Raw genomic sequence first — 9007 nt, forward strand, 5'->3', positions numbered from 1 at the left:
TGTGAGTTGTGAAAAGTCAGACAGGTCAGTACTTGCGTGATGAGCCTGTTCCTCCTCTGCTTCTACTTCTGGCCTTGCTTCGTCCATAGCGTCCGGAGAAAAGCTAGTGGTGCTGTTCCCCTGCTGCGTGTGGTCCTCACCTTCACTCGCTCCTGCAAGTGCAGGATCAGAAGAGCCTTTTGACGGACGCTTTGAGCAATAGGTGTAGTGGATCCAAGCAGACTTTCCATTCACCTTTACTGCTGTGTGAGTGGTCAGCAACACAAGGTGGGGACCAGTCTAGCATTCTTGGAGGCTTTCGGCTGTCCATGTGCGAATGTAGACCTTGTCTCCGGGTAGGAATGGATGAGCTGGCACATCAAGGGGCAGTGGTTGCGCGTCGCCCATGTGTCTGCGGATACACTGGAACTGGCCCTGGAGCTGAATAATATAAGCAGTTAAGTCTTCATCCCCTCCTAGCAGTGTAACATGAGGAACAGCCCATTCTCGGCAGATTGGTGGAGGCCTTCCAAATAAAATCTCATAAGGAGACAGACCGATGGGCTGTCATGGGGTGGTTCTTACTGATAATAAGACTAGAGGAAGTGCAGTAGGCCAGGTGAGGTGGGAAGTTTTGCAGATCTTAGCTGGCCTCCTTTTAAGAGTGGCATTTTTTCTTTCTACTTGCCCAGCGCTTTGGGGGTGGTAGGGGGTATGGAGATGCCAGGTGATCCCTAAACACTTTGACAGGACCTGTGTTAGTGCAGCAGTGAAATGTGATCCTAGATATGAGAATACACACTGAGCCGGGCCGAATCTCGGGACAATGTCCTTCATTAAATGTTTCCCCACCTCTTAGGCTGTGGCTTTCCTGCAGGGGAAAGCTTCTACTCATCCCGATAATTTATTTACAATGACTAACAGCCACTGCAATCCTTGTGTTTTGGGCAAATGAGCAAAATCAATCTGAATGGATTCAAATGGCAGTTGCACCCATGGTCTTCCACCTTGGGGCCCAGGCGGCATGGCTTTTGCATTCTCCTGCACACACTGAGGGCAAGCAGAAACCAGCCGCTTAGCCATTTGATGTATACCTGGGGCAAACCATTCTCTGCAAATTCTCTTTGCCAACCCAGCACTACCCACATTCCCCTGGCTGTGGTGCTGTTGTAATAACTGGCCTTAGACCTGCTTTTGGTAAAACAAGCCTGCCATCTGGGACAGCCCAAGCCCCAGTGCTATCTTGTATAGCTCCGGCTGCTTGCCACACTTTTTTCTCCTCTGCACTGGCAAGTTCCCACCATGTTAATAAGGGTGGGGCTGGTATCACAACACAGAGGTGGTGTTCAGGAGGCAGTGGACGAAGGGTGGCTGATTTCGCCTCCATATCTGCCTTGGCATTCCTTTGGGTGACAGGGTCATTACCAGTCCCGTGAGCTTTGCAATGCACTACTACTAATTCTTGAGGCAAATGGATTGCATTCAGCAGCCTGTCGATTTCAAGACCGTTGGAAATTGGTTTCCCCGCTGCTGTGATGAATCCTCGCTCTTTCCATAGGGCACCTATAGCATGACAAACTCCAAAGGCATATTTAGAATCAGTGTAGACAGTCAGAGATCTCTCTCCTCCTTTTTCACAAGCTCTGGCTAAAGCAGTCAGTTCCGCGGTTTGTGCACTTTTATTTCCTGGCAGGGGTCCAGAGGCAATTACTTCTGTGTTTGACACTACTGCACAGCCTGTCTTACAGATTCCATCCACCAGCCTGGAAGACTCATCAACAAACCAAATGAATTCAGAACCTTGCAAAGGTGTGTCTTTCAGAACATCTCTAGGCATTTGCACTTCACGAATAACTGCTTTACAGTCATGTGGGAGATCTGGATCTTGCTCAGGCATAAGAGTTGCGGGGTTTAACACAATACAGCATGGAATAGTTAATTCTGGAGTTTGGAGCGATAAAGTCTCGTATTTGGTATAACAGGTGTTGGAAAAATGCTGGGTATTCTGCTGGGTTAACAAAGCGGATACTGCATGGGGCATCCAGAGCAATACCCTACTGGCCTCCTAAGCGGTCTAACATTTTGACAGAGAACCCCAGAAGCTACACCACATTTCTCATGTACAAATAAAACAAAAGGTTTCGTATAATCTGGGAGACCTAGAGCTGGAGCGGATACAAGGAGAGTCTTTACTTGTTTCCAAGCCTGGGAGTCAAGCTTCGTCTTTTCACACTCGTCTGGGGCTGCAGCCTTTGTTTTTTCTAACCATGGCTTCACAGTTTCAGAGAAACTAGGGATCTAAGCTCTGCAATACCCCAACATGCCCAACAGGGCTCTGACCTGGGTTTTGGTAGAGGGGGCATTCATTTTTGTAATGGCATGCACACGTTTATAAAATAACTTTCCAGTTCCACAAGACAGAATGTGTCCCAGATATTCAACTTCAGACTTACACTACTGCAACTTCCTCTTTGCAATTTTATGTCCTCTTTCACCTAAGGCGTTAGCTAATACAACCAAATCAATTTTGCAATCTTCCTCTGAGCATGCACAAAGTAAAATATCAGGTCTAATACTTGCAGGGATGCTGCATATTATGGTGGCGCGATTTGGGACAACATCATGTTTTGGGATCACAAATTTATTGATTAGCCTCAGGTCCTGTACCATGCGGTAACTGCGGGGCTGTCCTGACTCCTCCCTCTTTTTGACAGCCAGAACTGGGGTGCTACATGGTGAAGAACATTGTACTAAGACACCTTGCTTTAAGAGTTTTTTTCAATTAGTTTCCCAATGCATTCTCTGGCTTCCAATGACATGGGATATTGCTTCACTCGTGGGCGGGAGGCATGTCATTACGGACGGTAATTTTTACAGGAGCTGCAGAGTTTAGCAGACCAACTTCACCCGAATCTTCCGCCCAGTACTCAGATGGCAACCCTCTGAGCTCCTCCGGCAGATCTGCGTCTGTCGGGGGACTGGCCTCCTCCAAAAAAGCCATGACACTGGAGGAAGGCAAGCTGACATAGAGCCCATCTCGGCTGCAACTGATAAAAGCATTTAACTTTGCTAGCAGGTCTCTTCCCAAGAGGTTTATTGAGCTTTTTGATATCATCAGGAAGGAATGATCTGCTGCAAAAGGACCAATTTTAACCGTAACTGGTTGACTCAAGGGAACAGTGGATAATTTCCCATCAATTCCTATGACACTTTTTCCAGAACCAGATAGGGGTAAGGTGATTTTATTCAGCATGCTTTTTGCAGTGCCAGTATCAAGAAGACAGTCATAAGGTTTCCCATTTAAGGGTCAGAAAAGGTTTTGCCAATTTCAATTTCTAGCTGTTGGGGTTTGACTCTCGCTACCAACCAACTCTAGACCTCCTTTTACCTGTCATTCTGATGTTCCAATACTTTCTGCTCCCTGGTAAGTGGTGGGCCCTTGCCCTTACCACTGCCCAGTCCACTGACCTTCTTGCCTTTGATTCCCCTCACATTGCCAGCATCTCCACACTATTTTCCTGCCACCCTGGCTGGTGTTCCCTGAAATATTTTTGAATATCAGGAGCGGCTTGCTCCACAAACATACCTACTATCAGGGCAGCATGCAATGCCTCATCAGGGTCAATGCCTCCATACATGCACAGAGCGTGAGTCAAACAAACCAGGAAATCAGTGGGGGATTCTGATTTTTCTTGAGTCACAGCCCGCACCTTAGACCAGTTTACAGTTTTCTGACCCATTTGTTGTAGAACGGTGCGCATCTGTTCTTGGTACCGAGTTATGACTGTCCAATCGGCTGCATCATTCAGATTTAACAGGGGACAGGGGTCGGGGTAGGCATTTAAAACTCCTATTTCACTCTTTTGTGTGCAGACACTTTGAATTTGGGTTATAGCTGGATATATCCCTTGGGATGGCGCCAGATCTTGGTTCTCTGGGTAGGGGGGCGGTGGACAAGGTGGCGGAGGCAGCACAGATGGTATGCTCGCGAAGGACACTGCTTTACTTTTTGCCTGCCTTTTCTCAGCCACATCAGCCCAGAGACACCAATAATCCATGTTTTCAGGCACCCTGTCCTCTACAACAAGATGGAGAGCTCTTAAGATGTTTTGGTTGAAGGATCCTTCAGGTGGCCATGACTGACTAAGAACTGGCCGTTTTCTGTGCACAACAGAACCAAGCACTTTTTACTGAAACCAGCCATGCTTGGCAGAGTATTCCATTGCTTAAGCATAACATCTAGAGATGACCCTGTCGGAACACTCCAACCCCCACCCATTTTGTCTCCTTCAACCAGTTAAGGCTGTCTTCAATACTTAATGGACATCACCTTAAACAAAGGAAACCAACCAGGGGGTCTCACCTTTTTTTTTTTTTTTTTACCAGTGAATCTTACCTTACTTGGAGTTGGCCTTGGTTTTGAAGCACACCCATCCCGCCCGTTCAAGAAGACCCCAAGGTGAACTCACTTAGTGCCGGCTGGGTTGTTCAGGCATCGGGCGGGGCATGATTGCACTGCAAAGCTGGGCCCTCCGGGCTGGCTTGCCAGATTGTGGTAAAAGTCCAAACTGGACTTGGAAGTCCGTGCCCAGCTGCCCTCCAATTAAGCTCTGGACACACGGGTAAGATTCAACTTGAGTTTATTCGTGTACAACGAAGGCAGCTCTGTCAACCCAGAGGCAGCCCAGATCAACACTTACCAGTTACATTTATAATCATAGTGTGGCTAAATAAGTGACATCAGCCAAGCCTAGGGCACAAGTCTGCTCATTATCAACTAAACATTTACTGAACCACACACACACACACACACCCAGTTCCTCCCTGAGAGTCCTGTAACTTTCTTAAGATTTATGACCCAATTATTTTGGAAGCACGATGATTCATAGGTGTGGGGTGAGTTGCCGTCCCAACAAGATAACCTATCTCTACTGTCCTAGCAGTTTCTCCTTCAGTACGGAAGAAACAGAGACAACAGTTTTAGGCCTTTAAGGAATCTCCCATGTAGGCCCGAAGAAGCCGAGACGACATGGCTTTGCCTTAGTTATTTTCCACACCCGGCAGTGCTGTGCCAATCCATACTGAGTATTGCAGCACAGCCATTGCATGATGCATTGTAGGACACGCAGTGGCTTGCAGCAGTGTGGAGACAAGCCATCTCATGGGTCCAATTTGCATGGCAAGCTGGTATACTCAAAACAGCTCACCATAAGAGGCAGTGGCCATGCAATTTCAAGCAGGCTCCATGTCTTGGCCATTTCATGTGAAGCTTTGTGCCTTCCAGGCTTCTATGCTGTCTTGTCTTCTACATCCCTCTCCACACTCCACTTTTCCCACTTGGCACAGGGCACATATTACTCCATTACATTTCTAGCTATACTCCCTTTCCTGCTTCAGTAAGTATTTGTCATGTCTGTCTGGTGTGCCTTCAAAGAGAAAATGTATGTAATTAACACTGAGACATGTTCACAGCAAGATAGCATAGCTGCTGATGTGTGCAAAACATCTTGGGCACCCTCTAGTGGATTTCCTCAGTCTTTTCCACCTATACTACCGTAAGCTTCAGAAAGGCTTTGTTCTGGCAGGCAAATTACAGCTTTCTCTGTAATAATTTCAGAGTGATCAGCGGGAATCACTTTAAAAAGCACATTTATTCAGAATAATTAAATAGGCAAACCTCTAAGGATGAAGACTATTTCTCAGAACAAGCTTTAAATATGAACAGTTTTGGCGATACAAATAAAAGCTTTTTCCACAACTCAGTTAAATTGCATACCTGAATTGAATCCACTATAGCTCAGTGAACATGATGTTGTAAAGTAATGTTATTACTTGTATGGGCATGAGCAAACACAGATACTGAACCATTCTTTCAAATACATTAGTTTTAACTTGTAATTCTTTAACATTAAAAAGGTTATCTCATCTGTCCTAACAACATGTTTATTTATATTGGGTTTTAGTCACCAGGGTCAGGGCAAAATGAAGGTTTACTGCATGATCTTATGTATGTTTATGCAGAAATAAGACCTACTCTGTTCAATGGGGCTTAATCCCATCATAAGAACCTGCTCAGTTCTTAAGAACTTCTAGAGAGCCCCTTCTTATGAGACTGCCTCCTTCAGAGGCATGTTTGGTGGCGACCCAAAAGAGGGCCTTTTTGGTGGCCGCTCCCAAGCTGTGAAATTCCCTCCATAGGAGGCTAAGGGCACAATCCTATCCAGATAGGCGGCCGCCTCCGAACTTGGAGGTGACCACCTATCCAAAGCAGGGCAGGAGAAGCACGGAGGGGATTGTTCCCTCCGCGCTCCTCCTGCCCTGCATTTTTGGCTAGACAGCCGATTGCGGCTGTCTAGCCGTGGGAGGTCTGAGTGGGGGAGGAGGCCGCTGTACGACACATAGGATGTCATACAGGCTTTTCCGCCCGCCCTGGAACGCTCCCAGACACGCCCCTTTTTGGCCGCTCCGCACTCCTCTTGCGAGCGTGGAGGACAGGGCTGTTCTGCACTGCCTCTGAGGCAGCGCAGAAGTGGGGGGAGGTCGGTTCTCTGGGAACCGACCTTGGAGTGCGGGCTCCAAGGTCGATTCCCAGAAAACAGCATATCCTATGGCCGTCTAGCTGCTGTCTAACGGCCATAGGATTGCTCCCTAAGTTCACTCTCTCTCTGCTGTCCTTCTGCCAGCAGACAAAGAATGCTTTATTCAAGAAGACTTTTGGCCTATAAGTGGGACTGTTGGGTTGGGTGCTGGTTTTATTTTTTATTCTGTAATTGTTATGTTTTATTGTATTTTAATGAATTTTATTGTTTTAATCAATTTCAATTATGCCTGTAAGCCACCTTAAATACAATTTTTTCATAGAAAGGTGCGGTACAAATCAAATCAATCAATAAATAGGATTTTATGATCAACATGTAAGATTGGATACAGAGGTGCTTTTCCTCAAGCACAAGGCCTCTTCTGCAGGCCGAAGATTCTTTGCTGACTTAGCACAAGCACCTTGCATGAGAACGGGGAACTGAAATCCAGAGGCGTGCTTCTGTTTGTGCAAAGTGTTGCACAATCTTTTGCACAAAGCCAGACAAATTCTTCTGGTAGCTGTTTATAACAGTTCATGGAGCAGAGTCACTGCCAGAATTTCTTCCGCTAGTGCATCTATGAATTTAACCCATAATTATAAACCCATAGAACTAATGATGATGGGGTAGGCTCAGATTCAGCACTGTCATGGTGGGGCAAATGTCATGGCCCATAGGGCCTATAGGGCCCACCGGGTCTGATGTCAACATCAATTTGGTTGTGTGTGTGGGTTAAAAAAAATGTTGTCTTTGATAAGAAAAGTGGTGGGCAAAGTGGCTCCAGCCACCGCCATCTTAATTTCCCCAGAAAGCCTGCCATAGGGCCCAGAGGCATTATGGGGAAGCTAAGATGGCAATGGGTGCTGCAGTTGCCTCACCTACTGCTACGTGTGTGCGGCACTGCTCACCACCTCCTGCTCCTGGTAAGCTCACTAGGGTGGGCCACCAGGGCTGCATTAGGGTAGCCCCAGAGAGAACCTTGCACCCAGGGCCCCCTCAAACCTGGGGCTGGCCCTGGGTGACTATACACAAGAAAAGACAATGAAAAGAACAGAGGACCATATCAGGAAACCAAACAATAAAAGCAGTGCAAATACCCACCCTGCTTGATTCTACTAGTTACAAGAAAAAAAGCTGGAAGTGTTATCTTTCACTATCATCACTCTAGCCAACTTTCCATCATCAGGCTTTTTCCTTACAGCAGATCATATAAAAACTATTCTCTGCACCTCTTCAGAATCTAGCATGTTGTACACAGAGAGAGAGAGAGAGAGAGAGAGAAAGAGAAAGAAAGAAAGAAAGAAAGAAAGAAAGAAAGAAAGAAAGAAAGAAAGAAAGAAAGATGAACCCAATACAGAGAAAGTCATGCTTAGGTCCTTTACTACCTAATCCTATGAAGATGTATGGAGAAGCTGACCCACTAAGTTCAATGGGACTTACTCCTAAGTATATGAGGCTAGAATTATATCCTTAAAATCAATGGGATAAGTTAGTTACAACCAGCTTAAGTCCCATTAACTCTGATGGGTTGGATTCAGATTTAGTCATACTTAAAAGTAGACCCACTGAACCCAGTGGGACTTAAGTTAGTAATGACAGGGCTCCTTCACACAGGGCTTTTTATCCTGCTATGGAGATTGCTTACTCACAGAAGTTTGCAGGTCCTGTACACGATGCTGCCTTCCTCCAGGGAACCTCCCGCTGTTTGTGAACTCTTTTGCGTTGTTTTCCACGATGATGAAAGTCTGGCATTTTCCCTCCTCCCACCATGGAGTTGATATAAATGAGGGTATACTGTTTAAAGTCGCATTTTGCAAATAAAACAACAACACCTAGTGGCTTTGTAATGAAACACATAGAAGTTTAGTGTTTTTTTAAAAGACACGTGGAAAGGACCCACTCTAATCCCACAAAGATTCCGGAAGCAGAAGCCCTGGTAAAGTGCAGGATTTTTAGCCTTGGGTGATGAAGCCCTAACACAAGTCACATTGATTTCAGTGGGTCTGTTCTAAGTATTGTTTTATTATTTATTTGTTTTGTTGTTAATTGTAATTGTTTATTGTTATATTGTATTACATAAGTATTTTAACAGTGGATTTTTTTAGTGTTTTTGTATATAAACCACTTAGAGATTTTACTATATTAACCAATATATATTATTTATTAATTAATTAAATAATAAATACTTACATAAATAGGTATTACTAAATCTGGATCAAGCCAAATGGCACTTAACCACTATTTTCTTTGGAATGATGCCCATCTCAATAGCTCTTAGAACCCATTAGCTGACAAGTCCAAACTAAACCAAGTGTTCAAGAGGTGCTTAAGCATAATTCTAGCACAAATCATTCCAGTTATATCTAACAGACAGATCCTTCTGATTACTGCAGATGAAACAATTTGCTCTCTTTGGGAAGGCGAATCCTTAACTGGAAAAACATGTTTCA

The sequence above is a fragment of the Heloderma suspectum genome, chromosome 1 (genome assembly GCF_057233095.1).
Source record: "Heloderma suspectum isolate Gila_16-S chromosome 1, 16-S_ref, whole genome shotgun sequence".
Taxonomy (NCBI): domain Eukaryota; kingdom Metazoa; phylum Chordata; class Lepidosauria; order Squamata; family Helodermatidae; genus Heloderma; species Heloderma suspectum.